Genomic DNA, 20,310 nt, shown 5'->3' with positions numbered 1-20,310 from the left:
CTGCGACAGCCTGGGAGATTTCTGCAGCATCAAGATGCCAGGAACAGCTTCTAAGATATACTAATGGCTTCGGGACTAGCAGCTAACAGTGGTGGCATAGATGGTTTGAACAGGACACATTCACATGGCTTCCAAGACATAGTTGAGACTATTCACCTCACGGACTGCAGCGGTTCAAGAAGGCGGCTCACCACCACCTTCTTGAGGACAATTAGGGATGGGCAATAAATGCTGGTCTTGCCAGCGACGGCCACATCCCATGAATGAATTTTTAAAAATAGATGCGCTAATTATTTTCAACAGCTTTGGGGCGTAGGTTGGGGGAAATGGATCGCAGAGATTAGCCATAAACACATTGGATGCAAAATTCATCGGGGGTTAGCCCTTTGAGCCCATTTACAGAAGAGAGATCAGACCCGCACGAGACCTTAAAGGGGACTGGCTTTTTTTTTGGGAAGAATAATTCAGATGCAGTTTTTCGCAGTGGATTTGAGGAGATAGTAATTAAGAACCCATTTTACACTGTTTACTGCTCCAAATCCTCCCCAAACTGGACGGTAATTCAGAGGGAGTTCCAGGCCATAACCTCTGGATTGTTAATCCAGTACTATAGCCTCAAATATGCAACAGTGCTTAGGATGAAAACCTAACCCAATATTTTTTAAAATAACAATTTTCTTCTTGCAATAAACATACATATATATATTTCCCAACAAATGGCTGGGATACTTTAAAAACAAAATGGACAATAGCCTTCCCTGAAAAATAATGTGCACTTGGGAGAGTGAAATTTGGATAAATATAATCCAACTAATGAATTATAAAGGCTATAATTAAAACTTTGCTTTCCATTTTTTTTGGGGTATGGCAGTCTACCAGTTCTTCATGTTCTCAGTGGCAAACTGTACAACACGCAGGAACCTTGCTTTACACTGCAGTCATGGAATTTTTTTTTTATTTGTTCATGGGATGTGGCGAGGCCAGCATTTATTGCCCATCCCTAATTGCCCTTGAGAAGGTGGTGGTGAGCTGCCTTCTTGAACCGCTGCAGTCCGTGTGGTGAAGGTTCTCCCACAGTGCTGTTAGGTAGGGAGTTCCAGGATTTTGGCCCAGCGACGATGAAGGAACGGCAATATATTTCCAAGTCAGGATGGTGTGTGACTTGGAGGGGAACGTGCAGGTGGTGTTGTTCCCATGTGCCTGCTGTCCTTGTCCTTCTAGGTAGTAGAGGTCGCAGGTTTGGGAGATGCTGTCGAAGAAGCCTTGGCGAGTTGCTGCAGTGCATCCTGTGGATGGTACACACTACAGCCGCAGTGCACCGGTGGTGAATGGAGTGAATGTTTAGGGTGGTGGACAGGATACCAATCAAGCTTAGGTTTAAACAATTCAACGCTGGTGTGATCCTGGTATTTGAAGCACTCTTACCTGTTTTTCCTTTGTTGTAATTCGGGGCTAATATAACTGAGGAGAGTTAAACAATACTCCCTCTTCCATGCTATCCATGTTATGCTCCCATTGGACATTGGAAGGGAGGGGGGTAGAAATTTGTCTTGGGCATTATCACGTGGGTCGCCTGTTAAAGGCCTCGCTTCATATTCAGTTTTATTGATGTCAATGCAACTGATTATCGAGCGGGGAGTATAGCGGGTGGCCGAGGCGATAACGTCTGTTCTGCAACACCACGCACGGCGAATTTCTACCCAACGCTCCAGTTTAGACTGAAACATAATGTGGCACCGCGACAACGCTGCATCAAGTATTGCATATACTTCAACACATATGCAAGGTAGTGCCCTGTGCTTTGGAGGAAAAGAGGACACACAGCATGTGCAACCTGCTTTACCCACTGTTCAATCTGCTCACCAATCAGGGGCCACACTACTAACAATAAACAGCAGTTTCAAAATGTGTTACAATATTTTGGAGTCATAACACACACTGTATTCTGAAATATGAGTGTTAGTCCCTGTCAATGTAATGAAGCCAAGACGACTCCAGTGATCAGCCGTGAGTCTCTTTGGAGGTACCGCAGCCAGATAGGAGTACAATTTTATTATTGTGTGCTATTATTTGTATAGCAAGTCTACTTAAATCATAGGGTTTTGAGATAGGGAGAAACTGTTTCCACTAGCCGAAGGGTCAATATCCAAAGGACACAGATTTAAGATAGTTGGCAGAAGAACCAGGGAGGAGATGAGGAGAAATTTCTTTACATGAGTTGTTATGATCTGGAATGCACTGCCTGAAAGGGTGGTGGAAGCAGATTCAATAGTAACTTTCAAAAGGGAATTGGATAAATAATTGAAAAGGAAAAGTTTGCAGGGCTATGGGGAATAAGCAGGGGAGTGGGACTAATTGGATAGCTCTTTCAAAGCGCCGGAACAGGCACGATGGGCTAAATGGCCTCCTTCTGTGCTGTATGTTTCTATGAGTATAACAAGGGCCTGGTTAATTCAACCAGTCATTGTTGATGTGTCCTCCAAGACAAATGTTATCCTATATAGGGCATTCCTGCTGTACCTTTGGATGAATTTAGTGTGCTGGTGCATTATACTTTAAAAATACCTTAAACCCTCCCACCTGCAAAACCAAAGAAGTTTTCAATTCTAAACATTAAACTTTAAAGTCAGCCAACAGGTATCTATAATATTGTCCTTTCACCCAGTGGGTTAATACGGATTGTTGAGAATGTAAGTGGAAATATAGTTGATTGCCAACATGGCTTCTTCACACGTTGGTCTGATCTGGGACTCAGGCAACAGGAAGCCATATTTGCCAGTGTCACGAAGTTCAAAGGTAAACGAATACTTGATACCAAGATCATAGGCCCAGTCGTCTGAACCACCAGCTGCAGGATCTACAGGGAAAAATTGTAAAAATAAACAATGGGGCCATTTTATGGAATGTAACATATAAAATATAGCATTGACATATGGCACTGGGCTTTCCGCCTTCTCCCTCCATGATTGAGATGCTTCCCCTGTTGGGCAGGACTTCTGCCCAGCCCAGACTTGAGCTCCTGGTAGAAGCCAGGGAGTCACAACAGTCTAGGGATAGAGACTTGCTGTGGCAAGTCTCCGAAGGCCTTCCAGCTTGGGTGGAAGAGGCAGTCGGTGAAGTGCCTGTTTAAAAAAATTATTTCAATAAAATGATGGGGCCTGTGTTCAGCCACACTTTGAAATATTTTGCACAGGCCCCTCTTCTCTTCACATCCCAAGGCCCCATCTATCGACCTCTGAACGCCACCAGCGCCCAGTGTTTGGGGGGTTTTGAACAGGTAGTCACTCAGACTGGCAAAAGGTGGGAAGTGACATTCCACAAGGATCGGTGCTGGGACCACTGTCGTTCACAATTTACATCAACAATTTGGACTCGGGAATCGGAAATACAATTTCAAAATTTGCTGACGACACCAAATTGGGGGGTAAAGTTAATACCGAGGACTGCGACAAAATACAGGAAGACATTAATAAACTTGCAGTGTAATTGGCAAATGAATTTCAATATAGACAAGTGTGAGGTATTACATTTTGGTAGGAAGAATAAGGGGGCCCCATACTGCTTGGATAATAAGAGTCTAAATGGGGTAGAGGAGCAGAGGGACCTGGGGGTACAGACACACAAATCACTAAAAGAAGTGACACAAGTTAATAAGGCCATAAAAAAAGCAAACCAAGAACTAGGGTTCATTTCTAAAGGGATAGAATTGAAAAGCAGAGAAGTTATATTAAACTTGCATAGAACCTTGATTAGACCACATTTGGAGTACTGTGAACAGTTCTGGTCTCCATATTATAAAATGGATATAGAGGCACTGGAGAAGGTGTAAAAAAGATTTACAAGAATGATACCAGAACTGAGAAGTTGTACCTATCAGGAAAGATTGAACAGGATGGGGCTCTTTTCTCTAGAAAAGAGAAGACTGAGGGGTGACCTGATGGAGGTCTTTAAGATTATGAAAGGATTTGATAGGGCAGACGTAGAGAAGATGTTTCCACTTGCGGTGGAGACCAGATTTAGGGACCGTAAATATAAGATAATAAATCCAATAGGGAATTCGGGAGAAAATTGTTTATCCAGAGAGTGGTTAGAATGTGGAACTCGCTACCACAAGGAATAGTTGAGGCGAATGGCATAGATGTATTTAAGGGGAAGCTAGATAAGCACACGAGGGAGAAAGGGATAGAAAGATATGCTGATAGATGAAGTAAGGAGGGAGGAGGCGCGTGTGGAGCATAAACACCGGCATGGACCTGTTGGGCCGAATGGCCTGTTTCTGTGCTGTTCATTCTATGTAATTCTATGTAACACAAGGAAGAGAAGTCTAAAATGAAGGCATTCAGGGACTGAGAACCAATGTAGGTCAGCGAGCACAGGGGTGCTGGGTGAACAGGGCTTGGTGCAAGTTAGGATACAGGCAGCAGAGTTTTTGATGAGCTTAAATTTATGGTGGGTGGAAGATGGGAGGCCGGTCAGGAGAGCACGAGAATAGTTGAGACCAGAAAAGCTCACAGTTGGCGTGTGTAGGTATCTTCAGTGGGTTGCTGACTTTCTTCAAAGCTGTGAACAATTGTAGCTGACACTATGGTGTGCTTTCGGATCCAGTTAGTGCTTTTGTGAATCAGTGACGTGGGTTTCAAGGGGAGACAGCATTCCAAGTATCAAAGCTGGGCTGCTCAAGTCATGCCAACTTAAATTCCTGTTTCTCCAGCTATGGTCACCTAGATCTTACTCTGGGTTCCTTACCAGCCTGCAGTGTCCACACACAATCCGCAGCCGAGAAGACGGGCTGAGTTTACTTTCACCGCCGGTACAATTAATTAAAAGTGCAATGTGTAATTTGATGCCATGTTCTCCACATGGCTAAGTGCAGAACTCAACAATGTATTGCGCTTCAACACAGCCCTAACACTCAGGCCGGGCTTGAGTGACTGAGCGAGGTTATCGGCCTTGCGGCAGTGTCAATACTCACTCCGTTAAAGGCAATGTCGGCTTTGCCTAGAACCATTAAACAGGATGGTTAACAATGCTTACATAATAGGAATGCTCCAGGACCATAGGCATAGTCAGTTCCATAAAGGCTGCTCAAGGCCCCAACTGCATTCTGAGACAGGCCATTCTGAAATAAAATCACCAAATAACAAGCACGATTACTAAACATAATAAATATCAAAATGCAAGACATTGAGGAAGCAGCCCTTGTTTCTATGTTCCTATGAGCTGGACTTTCCTCCACTATTCTACTCAAAATCGGTTGGAACAGTGGGTAAGCTTAAGGGGGAGAAGCCTACTGTCGCTCCCCTGCCCCATGCCAGTGCTGCGGTAAATTGGGTCAAAGCCCTTATCACTGGGGTAAATAGCCTTAACATTGTAGTCATATATATTGCTCTGTTTCTCCACAATCAAAACAAAGAGAAATCTATTTGTTGAATAACTCACTTACTGTTTTATATGTCAAACATGAAAATAGCATTTTCCAGATATGTCAGAAAATAGATCACATATGAAGCAGTGGCCATGACATAGTAATCGGCTACTCCAAGTTATATCCACATTGTATCCTGTGCACAGTGTCAGCCTTGGCTCAGTGGGTGGCCTCTGAGTCAGAAGGTTGTGGGTTCAAGTCCCACTCCAGACACTTGAGCCCAAAATCTGGGCTGACACTCCAGTGCACTACCAAAGGAATGCTGCAACACTGGAGGTGCTGTCTTTCGGATGAGATGTTAAACTGAGGCCCTCTCTGCCTGCTCAGTTGGATATAAAAGATCCCACAGCACTATTTCACTAGTTCTCCCCAGTGACCTAGTCAATATTTAACCAACATCAATAAAACAGAATATCCGGTCATTATCTCATTGCTGCATTACAACAGTGACTACACTTCAAAAGTACTCCATTAGCTGTAAAGTGCTTTAGGATGCCTTGAGGTCATGAAAGGTGCTTCTAAAAGTTGTTATTTTTACGCGGTTGCATCATGAGCAGCAAGGAACCAGTCCTCATTCTATAATGAACAAGAAATTTGCATAAATATCTTTAATTCAGTACTAATTCATTTCTAAAATGGAGTCACATACCAGTTCATCATGGTGAAATGCCCATGAATAGGTGTAGGAGTATGGGAACAAACACATCTGAGCGTATGAATGCATCGTGAGATAAGCCTTGATAATTGAACTGTGGTTACGGATGAAGTCGGCAACAACCTTGACTTCCTTCTCAGATTCCGCACGTGATCCACAGTAAGTCTGAGCGCACGGGTTCCTTGAGGCTCCACTGGCTGCAGGTTAGGCAGATATTAAAAACAGTTACAATTGTCTACTTCTACTTGTTAACATTATCTACCTCTTCAGTAATCTGTGGGTCACAGATAAAGGACTGGATCTTTCTCCGTTATCCCCCCCTCCCACCCCTAACCCCACCTCCACCCCTGCCGGGACCGCCACAGGCTGCCCTTTCCTCACCTGCCGCATGCAAATGCCGGGGCTGGAGGAGGGGGGGCGGGTGCTGTGTACGTTACGGGTACCCGGCCCATTTCCCTCTTGTCTACCCCTGATCACACAGCTTCCAGGTGCTGTCACATGAACCATGGCATTGGGTCCACAGCAGTGCCGGGGGATGCTCCAAATGTACCAGCTGGAGGGAGAGGGCCTTGTAGCTGCCCCCTCTCCCTCGGTCACACTTCTGCCAGCACAGATTTCCGGAAGTTTGAAGCTTCAAATGTACTTTATTAAACGCACTTTGCCACAAATATGCACTTTTAATCTGGATATGTGTAACATTTTTGATGTGGTCCATTTATTTTCAAGTTGTTTTGAAGCGCACTGCATGAGGTGTCCACTGTTGGTTAGACAACTTGAGATTGGGTTCAATTCCAGCCCAGACTGATCCACTAGAAGTGTCCTCTGTCTGTTGTCTGTAAAGGTCATATGTGAAATAAGTTTGGACAATTTTAATCAATCTCCAAGTAGGCATGGAGACCTATAGCATAAAACTGCCCAAAATGCAGCACCAATTGGCAATGTCACTCAGACAGGATCAAGGATGGTTGGTGTGGGAAATGAAAAAATGCAACACAGGTGCTGGAGGGAACACTCTTCTGTGTTTAGGGCTGAGGCACACTGATGGAGCAGAGTAGTGTTATACCTAATCTGCGAGTCATGGGGATGATTTTACCTCCATCCATCTGGCGGACACCGGGCGGGTAGGCAGTTAAAATGCCCCAAGTTTCTTATCCACCCTGGGGCCACCAGGATTCTGCTATCTATGATTTTAACCTGCAGCAAGGATACCTCCCCAAAGCCAGCGTGGTCCTTCTTTACACGTGCATGTCGCATCCCGATAACTTTATCGAAACCCGACTGCAATTTTAACTCAGGCCTGCCAGGCAAATTTGGGAGAGAAGAGGATCATCCCTAGAAGAGGCCAAAAAGAGTAAGTGTTTTACTTTCTTTTGTGGAGTCAGGGGGAGCCTTAGGCCTCCCCTGCCCCAGACTCCTCCCCCTCCTCCCAAATGCGAGACCCCTGTGAGAGCCCCCTAGAACTTGATCCCGCCACCTACTGTGCGCTGGCAGGGGGCCATGGGCCATCCGATTTTCCGCAGGCCGGCGGTCACTTCCAGCCTACCTCCCACTCATTCAAGAGTTAAAATAGCCCAGGCCTGATCTCTGAAGTTTCCAACTCACCAGCCTAAAACCCGCCTGGAGTTAAAATCAGGTGCCCTTGATACCAACATTGAGTGCATCGAATTACATCGAAACTACAGCACAGAAACAACCCATTGTACCCAACAGGTCCATGCCGGTGTTTATGCTCCACACGAGTCTCCTCCCTCCCTACTTCATCTAACCCTATCAGGATACCCTTCTATTCTTTTCTCCCTCGTGCTTATCTAGCTTCCCCTTAAATGCATCTATGCTATTTGTCTCAACTGCTCCTTGTGGTAGCGTGTTGCACATTCTAACCACTCTTTGGGTAAAGAAGTTTCTCCTGAATTCCCTATTGGATTTATTAGTGACTATTTTATATTTATGACCTCTAGTTTTGGACTCCCCAACAGGTGGAAAGATTTTCTCTTTGTCTATCCTATTAAACTCTATCATTACCTTAAAGACCTCTATCAGATCACTCCTCAGCCTTGTGGTTTCTAGAGAAGAGTCCCAGCCTGTTCAGTCATTCCTGATAAGGATATCCTCTCAGTTCTGGTATCATCCTTGTGAATCTTCTTTGCACCCTCTCCAATGCCTCTATATCCTTTCTATAATATGGAGACCAGAACTGTACACAATACTCCAAGTGTGGTCTAACCAAGGTTCCATACAAGTTTAACATAATTTCTTTGTTTTTCAATATTATCCCTCTAGAAATGAACCCTATGCTTGATTTGCCTTTTTTATGGCCTTATTAACCAGTGTCGCTACTTTTAGTGATTTGTGTATCTGTACCCCTAGATCCCTTTGCTCCTCTAGCCAGTTTAGACTCTTATTATCCAAACAGTATGTGGCCTCCTTATTCTTCCTGCAAAAAAGCACCATCTCACAATTATCTACATTGAAATTCATTTGCCAATTACACACCCATTCTGTAAGTTTATTAATGTCCTCTTGCATTTTGATGCATTCTTCCATTGTATCAACTGCACCCCCCAATTTAGTGTTTTCTGCAAGTTTTGAAATGGTACTTCCGATTCCCGAATCCAAATTGTTAATGTAAATTGCGAAAAACAGTGGTCCCATGAGCCATGAGTCTACAACATGGTACCTTATCGAAAGCCTTTTGAAAATCCAAATGTTTTACATCTGCTGCATTCCCCTTGTCTACACTTTCTGTTACTTCTTCAAAGAATTCAATAAGATTGGTCAAGCATGGCCTTCCCTTCTGAAATCCGTGCTGACTATTTATTATTATATTTTCATTCTCTAGATGTCTATTACATCTTTGCGTAAAGATTCCATTATCTTTCCTACCACCAACGTTAAGCTAATTGGTCTATAGTTCCCTGGACTTGTTCTAACTCCCTTTTTAAATATTGGAATAACATTAGCTGTCCGCCAGTCCTCTGGTACTATTTCTTTCTCTAGTGAATTTTTACATATATATAATATATATGCATGAAACAAAATCTGTTATAATTCCTCAACACCATTCATTCATTTCTAGAGGGATTCATTTTGATGAACACAAAAACATTTTTTTAAACACACAGAGTGTCGTTTGTTAAAATGTGGAAACTTACAGCATCACTTGGCATCGAAGTTTCGATTGGGATCAGTGCCCATACAGTTAGAACCAGGATTCCTGGAGCGTGTCTTCCTCCAAAATCGATCCTGTAGAAGTTAGACACAGCGAACAGACACGTAGATGTGTAAAACCCTCACATTGTGTTATATGAACACATTTATGTATTTAAATGCGTTCTGGCGTTTTACTCTGATGCAGTAATTATGACTGGACAGCACTGCAAATATCACATCGTTTCCTCGCCATCTTACTTGGCACCATCATGTGCCATCCCATCTCTGGAGAAATGTGTGTTAAACTCTGGAATTCCCTCCCTAAACTTCTCTGCCTCTCTATCCTTAAAACCTACCTCTTTGACCAAGCTTTTGGTCATCTGTCCTAATATCTCCTTATATGGCTTGGTGTCAAATTTTGTTTGATAATTGCTCCTTTGAAGCACCATGGGATGTTTTGCTACATTAAAGGAGCTATATAAATGCAAATTGTTGTTGTTGTTTATGGCTTTTTATACCTGCAATCTTGTGTACCTGCACCCCTAGATCTCTACGTTTACCCTCTCCATGGGAGAATTTCACTGTAGAGGGTATATTTCCACTCTCTCTTGTTTTGCCTGAACTGTATTGCATCACAAAAAAAGCTGGTATCAGTAAAAGTGATCATGAAACTGTCGGAATGTTGAGCAGAGCTGGATTAATTCAATTGGTACAACTTGCTTTTGCACAATAATACAAAATAATTACAATATCTCCCCATGCCAGTGGGTCGTCGTGCTTGACTTAAATAAGATGGGGTAGAATTTTGTCGTTTACCACCAGGCCATTAAGCATGACCTGGGCAGAGTGCAGAAAGGAAAATCTAGTGGGCAGAATCACACACACCTCACACAAGCTTCTAACCATTAACTTGAATTGATTCTCTTATTTGCATACAATCCTCACCACTAAAGTTTCCTTTCTGTGCTCCGTCCAGGCATTGCTTAATGCCAAGGTGGTAAAGAGGGTAACTACTCTCCTTTATCCCAACCTTCTGAGTCTGGTGAAAGCTTTTCTGTTTAAAAACCTACTTGTCGGTGTGTGTTTCTGTCCCTATTTAATCTTCCAGTGTTCACAACTAGAGGGGAGGACCTAAACGCAGGTTATCCCTACCAAGCATCCGGGACCAGGGATCTCCCAACACAATGGGTGTGAGCTGTTTATTGATAAACCAGACAGGTTAAGAAATTGTTTATTGTTTTTGCAAATAGTGCCAAGGGGACACATGATCCGGGAGGGGGGGGGTGCGGGGGAGTGCAGGAGGAAGAATAATTTCAACAATAACAACTTGCATTTATGTTGCGTCTTTAATGTAGTAAAACCTCCCAAGGCACTTCACAGGAGCGTAATGAGCCAGAAATTGACACCAAGCCAAAGACGGAGATATTACATAGAATGTACAGCACAGAAACAGGCCATTCAGCCCTACATGTCCATGTCCGTGTTTATGCTCCACACGAGCCTCCTCCCATCCTCCTTCATCTAACCCCATCAACATATCCTTCTATTCCATTCCTCCTCATGAGTTTATCTGGTTCCCCTTAAATGCATCTATGCTAGTCACCTCAGCTACTCCCTGTGGTAGCGAGTTCCACATTCTAACCACACTCTGGATAAAGAAATTTCTCCTGAATTCCCTATTGGATGTCTTAGTGACTATCTTATATTTATGGCCCCTAATTCTGGTCTCCCCCCGCACGTGGAAACATCTTCTCTACTTCTACCCTATTAAACCCTTTCATAACCTTAAAGCCCGCTAACAGATCTCCCCTCTGTCTTCTCTTTTCTAGAGAAAGGAGCCTCAGCCTGGTCAATCTTTCCTGATAGTTATAACCTCTCAGTTCTGGTATCATCCTAAGAAATCTTTTTTGCAACTTCTCCAGTACTTTTATATCCTTTTTATAATATGGAGACCAGAACTGTGCACAGTACTCCAAGTGTGGTCTAACCAAGGTTCTCTACAAGTTTAACATAACTTCTCTGCTTTTTAATTCTATCCCTCTAGAAATGAACCCCAGTGCTTGGTTTGCTTTTTTATGACCTTATTAACCTGGTCGCTACTTTTAGTGATATGTGTATCTGTACCCTCAGATCCCTCTGCTCCTCTACCCCATTTAGACTCCTTATTTTCCAAGGTGTATGTGCCATCCTCATTCTTCCTACCAAAATGTACCACTTCACAATTATCTATATTGAAATTCATTTGCTAATTATACGCCCATTCTGCACGTTTATTAATGTCTTCCTGTATTTTGTCGCAGTTCTCCTCAGTATTAACTATACCTCCTAATTTGGTGTCGTCCGCAAATTTTGAAATTGTACTTCCGATTCCCGAGTCCAAATCATTGATGTAAATGGTGAACAACAGTGGTCCCAGCACCAATCCATGTAGGATCACCACTTCCCACCTTTTGCCAGTCTGAGTAACTACCTTTAGCCCCTACTCTGTTTCCTGTTTTGTAGCCAGCTTGCTATCCATTCTGCTTCTTGTCCCCTGACTCCACATGCTCTGACCTTAGTCATGAGTCTACTATGTGGTACCTTTTCGAAGGCCTTTTGAAAATCCAAATATATTACATCTTCTACATTACCCTTGTCTACCCTTTCTGTTAATTCTTCAAAGAGTTCAATAAGGTTGATCAAGCATGACCTTCCCTTTTGAAATCCGTGCTGACTATTCTTTATTATTTTTTCATTTTCTAGATGTTTTTCTATTATATATATGAGTAAAGATTCCATTATCTTTTCTACCACCGATATTAAGCTAACTAGTCTATAGTTCCCTGGACTTGTTCTATCTCCCTTTTTAAATATAGGAATCACGTTAACAGTTTGCCAGTCCTCTGGCACTATTCCCTTTTCTAATGAATTTTTATATATATGTAATATTGCCTTTACTATCTCTTCTATAACTTATTTTAGTATCCACAGATGCAATCCATCCATTCCAGGGGTTTTATCCTCTCTAAGTTTGATTAGTTTAGCAATTATCTCCCCCCTTTCTATCTCAAATGTCTTTATATCTTTTTTTGATCTCTTCTTCTAATGTCATGCCCACCATGTTAGTTTTGCTGGTAAATACTGAGGCAAAGTAATTATTTAATATTTCTGCCATATCGCTGTCATTACCTGGGACAGGTATTAGGAAAGGTGACTAAAAGCTTGGTCAAAGTAGTAGGTTTTTCCCATGAGAGATATGTGTCACCAGGGAATGTGACTTTCTAAGAAGTTACTAAGAAAAGATGTAAGAACTAGAGATTCATTTTTAAACTTCCAACCCAGCCGACTGTAGTATAGGTTTGGTTTCTGCGCTGTATGGTATCTTGTCTATCTTTTTGCTTGTGTGTGTGTGTTTTTAACTGTAAACAAGTCTGGACAATACTCTTAGTCTGTACGCAATGGTCTGGTAGTGCGGTTCTTTAGAACTTCTGTGGTGATGAGAGAACATGGTGAACATCCCAGCTATTGTCCAGTAAATGATTTACTATGATTCAGGGTTAATTGTTAGACCTGTGCTATGGAAACTGAAACATGGCAGAGAAGAAAGACATGCAAGATAGGAACAGGAGTAGGCCATTCAGCCCCTCAAGCCTGTTCCGCCATGCAATTATATCATGTCTGATCTGTATCTTAACTCCATTAACCCGCCTTGATTCCATAACCCTTAATACCCTTGCCAAACAAAAACCTATCAATCTCAGTTTTGACATTTTCAATTGACCCCCAGCCTCAAAAGCTTTTTGGGGGAGAGAGTTCCAGACTTCCACAATCCTTTGTGTGAAGAAGTGCTTCCTGATATTACCCCTGAACTGCCTAGCTCTAATTTTAAGGTTATGCCCCCTTGTTCTGTACTCGCCCACCAGAGGAAATGGGGTAAATAAAGAGAAACTATCAAATCCTTTAATCACCTATACATCTCAATTAGATCACCCCTTAATCTTCCATACTAAAGGGAATACAAGCCTAGTCTATGTAACCTGTCCTCATAATTTAACCCTTATAGGCCCGGTACAATTCTGGTGAATCTGCTTTGCACCCTCTCCAAGGCCAATATATTCTTTGTGAGGTGTGGTGCCCAGAACTGAATGTAGTACTCTAAATGGGGGTCTAACCAGAGCTTTATATAACTGAAACATAACTTCTACCCCTTTCCAGCCCCTTTGAGTTGAAGGCCAACATTCCATTAGCCTTTTTAATTAATTTTTGTACCTGACCATCAGGTTCCAGTTCATAAAAAAATTGGACTACTTTAAAACTTAACAAGCTGTAAATCTAATAAAGATGTTGGAAACAAGCCCAATTGTAACATATGACTTCTTCTGAATAGCTTTATTATTGAAATATCGGTGCATCAGCTAAAAGTTACAAAACTAGCTGGACCAGAAAGGCCAGTGCACAACAACAACTTGTATTTATATAGTGCTTTTAACAGAGTTAAAAACATCCCAAGGAGTGTCACAAGAGAGTTATCAAACAAAATTTCACACTGAATCACATAAAGAGATATTAGGACAGGTGATCAAAAGCTTGGTCAAAGAGGTATGTTTTAAGGAGCGACTTAAAGGAGGAGAGAGAGGTAGAGAGGCGGAGAGGTTTAGGGAGGGAATTCCAGACCTTAGCGCCTAGGCAGCTGAAAGCACGGCCACCAATGGTGGAGCGATTAAATTCGGGGATGCGCAAGATGCCAGAATTGGAGGAGCGCTGAGATCTCGGAGGGTTGTAAGGCTGGAGGAGGTAACAGAGATAGGGAGGGGTGAGGCCGTGGAGGGATTTGAACACAAGGATGAGAATTTTAATATCGAAGCTTTGCCAGACCGGGAGTCAATGTAGGTCAGCGAGCACAGGGGTGATGGGTGAATGGGACTTGGTGCGAGTTAGGATACGGGCAGCAGAGTTTTGGATGAGCTCAAGTTTATGGAGGGTGGAAGGTGGGAGACCGGCCAGGAGAGCATTGGAATAGTCGAGTTGGGAGGTAACAAAGGCACAGATGAGGGTTTTCAGCAGCAGATGAGCTGAGGCAGGGGTGGAAATGGGCGATATTACGGAGGTGGAAGTAGGCAGTCTTAGTGATGGAGAGAATATGGGGTTGGAAGCTCACGGTCAAATAGGTCGTTGAGGTTACGAAGAATCTGTTTCGGCCTCAGACAGTGGCCAGGGAGGGGGATGGATTTGGTGGCTAGGGAACGGGGTTTATGGCAGGGACTGAAGACAATGGCTTCGGTCTTACCAATATTTAATTGGAGGAAATTTCTGCTCATTGAATACTGGATGTCGAACAAACAGTGTGACAAATCAGAGATAGTGGAGGGGTCAAGAGAGGTAGTGGTGAGGTAGAGCTGGGTGTTGTGAGTGTACATGTGGAATCTGACATTGCGTTTTCGGATGCTGTCGCCAAGGGGCAGCATGTAGAGGAGAAACAGGGGTCCAAGGATACATCCTTGGGGGAATCCAGATGTAACAGTGTGGGAGTGGGAAGAGAAGCCATTGCAGGTGATTACCTGGCTACGACTGGATAGATAGGAACGGAACCAGGCGAGGGCAGCTGGAACTATTATCTACAAAATACTTTACACGAAGCATCTGATACTTACCATGGTCCAACTATAGACGTAACCATCTACATTTATAACAGGAACAACCAGGAAATCCAGCTCATCAACAAGAGTAGTCATGATAGAACTAATTCCATAAGTTCTAATAGCCTGTGGAATGTATAAACTACTTTTATTGAATGTTATCTGGGTGTGTTTCCCAATCTCTATAAGAAACTATCTGTAAGTAAATCTCACAACTGAAATAGGTGAGGTTTCACCACTAACCTCCTTCACAAACCACTGGCGAAATGCTGGAGAAATCCATTCCCTGGCATGGATTCCACAATCCATGAAGATGGTGGGTTTCACAGAACCCGTTCTCTTGCCGACCTTTAACAAGAGATTCGCAGACGCCATCATACTGCATGGTTGTATTATCAAGTGTAACTGCTAACCTTAATCAAGCTTTCGCAAAACATGAATCTCCTGACACAAATCAGCAGGGTGGGTCGGAGAGATCAGAAACTATCACAGCGATAATGAAATATGGTACAAGTGATCTTACCCGGAGGAGGTAGATGGCTCGTCCCTCATAGCTCCTTCCAATTTCAAACCGAGAAATTAGTCTTGGGTTTTCATCAGCGATATTAGCCGTCCAGGATTGAATCTACAATTGATTATCAAACCTTAACAGATGCTGGATTTATTTTTATTATTTAGGATGTATCTCCTTTACTCGCAAGAAGGAAATTAAATTAAATTTAAAAATTAAACATCATATATTGAAATAAGATGATATCATTCTGCAACTGCTGCCTCTGTGTTTGCAATAAACACAATGCTGCTAAATACTTGGCACATGAAATGACACTGTGGGATAGTAGTGTACAGATACTAAAGTGCTTGTGTCTGGAATTCCTCTGTCTGCTGTTTCAGTGGAGGCATTAAAACATTTATTTTCAACGGGTTAATGTGTCCTCTATGTTAGGGGAGCGATTTTCAGATTTTTGGAGCCAGCCAGATGGATTACAATGGTCTCTTCCAATCTTACAATGATCTCTTCCAGTCCTGGCAATAGTGTCTCTTCGAATCCTATACATCCCTGTCTTCCTATGTTTCTATTTTGAGAACCTTGGAAACATATTGTGAAATGGATTATTTACATTGCAAATGTTGGAGTGAAGTGGTTTCACTTGATACCAGCACTAGTTATAGTGTAAATTCAGCCTGAATCTGGAGTCAGGGCCCCACCTCACACTGGAGCAAAGCAGAGTGAGATGCCTGGGAAGAGGGAGTTTCACCCTGTTTTGCTTCTGACAGCTTGGATCTTTACACCCCATTTATACTCCAGCTTTCGCATCAATGGAAAGCGGATTCAGCTTCACAACTATGCTAAACCTGTTGATTACGATTGCACTGTTGGTCTGCCTGTACTAGGTAAACAAAAGGAAAAAATGGCTTATTTAAACAAATTCTGAATCCACGTAAATTACATTTTTGATACTCGTAGCATTTCCTGACAGGTGCAGTTTCTAGATTATAAAGACTTGCATTTACATAGCGCCTTTTTAAAAATTCTTTCATGGGGTGGGCGTCGCTGGCGAGGCCAGCATTTATTGCCCATCCCTAATTGCCCTTGAGAAGGTGGTGGTGAGCCGCCTTCTTGAACCGCTGCAGTCCGTGTGGTGAAGGTTCTCCCACAGTGCTGTTAGGAAGGGAGTTCCAGGATTTTGACCCAGTGACGATGAAGGAACGGCGATATATTTCCAAGTCGGGATGGTGTGTGACTTGGAGGGGAACGTGCAGGTGGTGTTGTTCCCATGTGCCTGCTGCTCTTGTCCTTCTAGGTGGTAGATGTCGCGGGTTTGGGAGGTGCTGTCGAAGAAGCCTTGGTGAGTTGCTGCAGTGCATCCTGTGGATGGTACACACTGCAGGCACTGTGCGCCAGTGGTGAAGGGAGTGAATGTTTAGGGTGGTGGATGGGGTGTCAATCAAGCGGGCTGCTTTGTCCTGGATGGTGTCGAGCTTCTTGAGTGTTGTTGGAGCTGCACTCATCCAGGCAAGTGGAGAGTATTCCATCACACTCCTGACTTGTACCTTGTAGATGGTGGAAAGGCTTTGGGGAGTCAGGAGGTGAGTCACTTGCCACAGAATACCCAGCCTCTGACCTGCTCTTGTAGCCACAGTATTTATATGGCTGGTCCAGTTAAGTTTCTGGTCAATGGTGACCTCCAGGATGTTGATGGTGGGGGATTCGGCGATGGTAATGCTGTTGAATGTCAAGGGGAGGTGGTTAGACTCTCTCTTGTTGGAGATGGTCATTGCCTGGCACTTGTCTGGTGCGAATGTTACTTGCCACTTATGAGCCCAAGCCTGGATGTTGTCCATATCTTGCTGCATGCGGGCTCGGGCTGCTTCATTATTTGAGGGGTTGCGAATGGAACTGAACACTGCAATCATCAGCGAACATCCCCATTTCTGACCTTATGATGGAGGGACGGTCATAGATGAAGCAGCTGAAGATGGTTGGGCCTAGGGCACTGACCTGAGGAACTCCTGCAGCAATGTCATGGGGCTGAGATGATTGGCCTCCAATAACCACTACCATTTTCCTTTGTTCTAGGTATGACTCCAGCCACTGGAGAGTTTTCCCCCTGATTCCCATTGACTTCAATTTTACTAGGGCTCCTTGGTGCCACACTCGGTCAAATGCTGCCTTGATGTCAAGGGCAGTCACTCTCACCTCACCTCTGGAATTCAGCTCTTTTGTCCATGTTTGGACCAAGGCTGTAATGAGGTCTGGAGCCGAGTGATCCTGGCGGAACCCAAACTGAGCATCGGTGAGCAGGTTATTGGTGAGTAAGTGCCACTTGATAACACTGACGACGACACCTTCCACTACTTTGCTGATGATTGAGAGTAGACTGATGGGCTGGTAATTGGCCGGATTGGATTTGTCCTGTTTTTTGTGGACAGGATATACCTGGGCAATTTTCCACATTGTCGGGTAGATGCCAGTGTTGTAGCTGTACTGGAACAGCTTTGACCCTATATCCTTTCCATCATAAATACCATTGACTTTCGCCTTCCCAACATTGCCCATTTTCATCTCTAGTTCAGTCTCTTTGTTGTTCAAACTCTTACCTCACCTCCACACTGAAGTCAATGGTAAGGAGAATCAGGCGGGTTACATAATGGGCGATTGATCTGCTACCGCCAGCTTTCCGCTCACACCCAAACTGAAGATTACCCTCAACTACTCCAATGCTCTTCCTTGTCCATCCTTCACCCTTCATCAACTCCAACTTGTCTAAAACTTGTGAACACATCCTGTCCATTAAGCCCATTACTCCTGTACTCATTGATGTACGTTATCTCCCCATCACCCAACACATTAAATTCAAAAAATTCATCCTTCTCTTTAAATCCCTCCATGGCCTCCCCACCTTATCTAATGCAATCTCCTCCAGCCCCATCAAGCAAAATCTGTTGCTTGGACTGTGGCCTTCTGTGTATTCCCCCTATCCCTTCACTCCACCATTGGTGGTAGGACCATTCTCGCCTCATTTAAAATCCTTCTCAAAATCTTCCCTTTGACAAAGCTTTCAGCAACCACTTCTGATTTCTCCCTTCCTGGCTCAGATCGGTTTTTCTTATGCCTATCCGTGATGTGCCATGAGAGGCTCTACACAAGGTGTCAGCTGTGGCTCAGTTGGTAACACTCTCACCTCTGATGTTAGAAGGTTGTTGGTTCAAGAACCTGTGTGCACAATCCAGGCAGACACTCCAGTTTTGCACTGTCAGAGGTGCTGTCTTTTGGATGAAACATTAAACTGAGGCCTGATATGCCCTCTCAGGTCAACGTAAAAGATCCCATGGCACCTTTCGAAGAGGAGCAGGGGAGTTCTCCCGGTGTCCTGGCCAATATTTATCCCTCAACCAACATCACTAAAACAGATCATCTGGTCATTTGTTTCATTGCTGCTTGTGAGACCTTGCTGTGAACAAATTGTCTGCCATGTTTCCTGCATTACAACAGTAACTACACTTCAAAAGTACTTCATTGGTTGTAAAGTGCTTTGGGACGTCCTGAGGTCATGAAAAGGTGCTATATAAATGCAAGGTGTCATTATTAGGTCTCTTGGAATGATCTTGGAGCACTTCACATACAAGGGAGCTCCGTGACTTATGTACGGCAAAGTTAATGTATAAATTCGACACTAGATTCAAATCGGATCGATATAGTTGGACAGATTTTCTTGGTCTCAGAGAAAACTTATTATTGTGATTATTAACGTGGGCTGAAACTGTCAGGAATGAAAACTATAGAAATGTTTTTATTCTGATTACATTGGTACCTGCTATAGTACATTTCGTTCCTGGAAGTTCACTTCTGCTGTGGGGCAGCTGGACAAGGTGAATGAGAACAGAGTGGGCAGGTTTGCACTAAGACTGGAACCAAGGTTGGGAGATGGAGTTAAGATACAGATCAGCCATGATCTAATTGAACAGCAGAACCGGCTGGAGGGTTTGAATTGCCTACTCCTGTCCCTATGACTGACAAAGATCTAACACTCGACTGTGCATTTTTAAAAATAATTAAAAACACATTTTTACCTGATCCCAGTTATGATAACTTTCATAATCGTAGCCGGCTGACCGTGTCTGCTTTCCGTCAAACTGTTCCTGGATTGAGATCTGCAGGTTCTCAATTAATACTCTGTGCAAAATAAAAGATTATTTCATTTTTTTAATAATAAGCTACGATTTATATGATTATAATACTCGGTGAGTGTTAATACAGGACCTGAAACTTACTCGTATTTCAATCCAATCTCCTCCAGCCCAGTCTGAACATCCGAAGCCCGATCAGCAGTGACCCTGAGATCCACACTCCTGTTTGTGGTCACCAGCTCAGCAGAATGTGGCTGCCAAAAATCAATCTGTGTGCACATCAATGACACAATTAATAGTTTAATTATATCCAATTTATTAAATATCAGCGCGTTAACTAGCAATATGAAATCATACCTCCACAGTGCGGGCTAAGTTCCTGATAAACTGCAGGTGTTGTTCATTTTCAGGTTTCAGACGCAAAACTTGATCCCTTTCAACAAAAGGAAAAGTAAATGTCAAATTTCGTATTTACGGTAGAATTTCGCTGCGGCGGCGAATCGAGGGACATTCCTCACCCGGCGTATCGCCCAACGGGAACTGCGATCGAAACAGCGGCAACAAAACCCAGGAGCAAAAGTGCTTCCTTCATTTTCCCGAGATTGGAACAGACACCCGGTCAGGTCAGGCACATTTATACCCGGTACAGTATCTGGGCCAAACACCCACCTGGTGTCTGCAACATAACACGCCTCACTTCTGGTTTAAACATGAAATTTGCCGTCTGATGTCTTTGACAACATTGATGTGGAGATGCCGGTGATGGACTGGGGTTGACAAATGTAAACAATTTTACAACACCAAGTTATAGTCCAACAATTTTATTTGAAATT

The 20,310-nt window shown here is 43.4% G+C and overlaps 1 pseudogene; it reads right to left on the bottom strand.

Annotated features, from left to right (window-relative positions):
• Nucleotides 1-1,963: 1,963 nt before the first annotated feature.
• On the bottom strand, nt 1,964-20,069 carry LOC137331748 (carboxypeptidase B-like; annotated as a pseudogene).
• Nucleotides 20,070-20,310: the final 241 nt, after the last annotated feature.

The sequence above is a fragment of the Heptranchias perlo genome, chromosome 13 (assembly GCF_035084215.1).
Source record: "Heptranchias perlo isolate sHepPer1 chromosome 13, sHepPer1.hap1, whole genome shotgun sequence".
Classification (NCBI taxonomy): domain Eukaryota; kingdom Metazoa; phylum Chordata; class Chondrichthyes; order Hexanchiformes; family Hexanchidae; genus Heptranchias; species Heptranchias perlo.
Note: the sequence above shows the minus strand (reverse complement) of the source record. Positions and strands in the feature narration are given on the sequence as shown.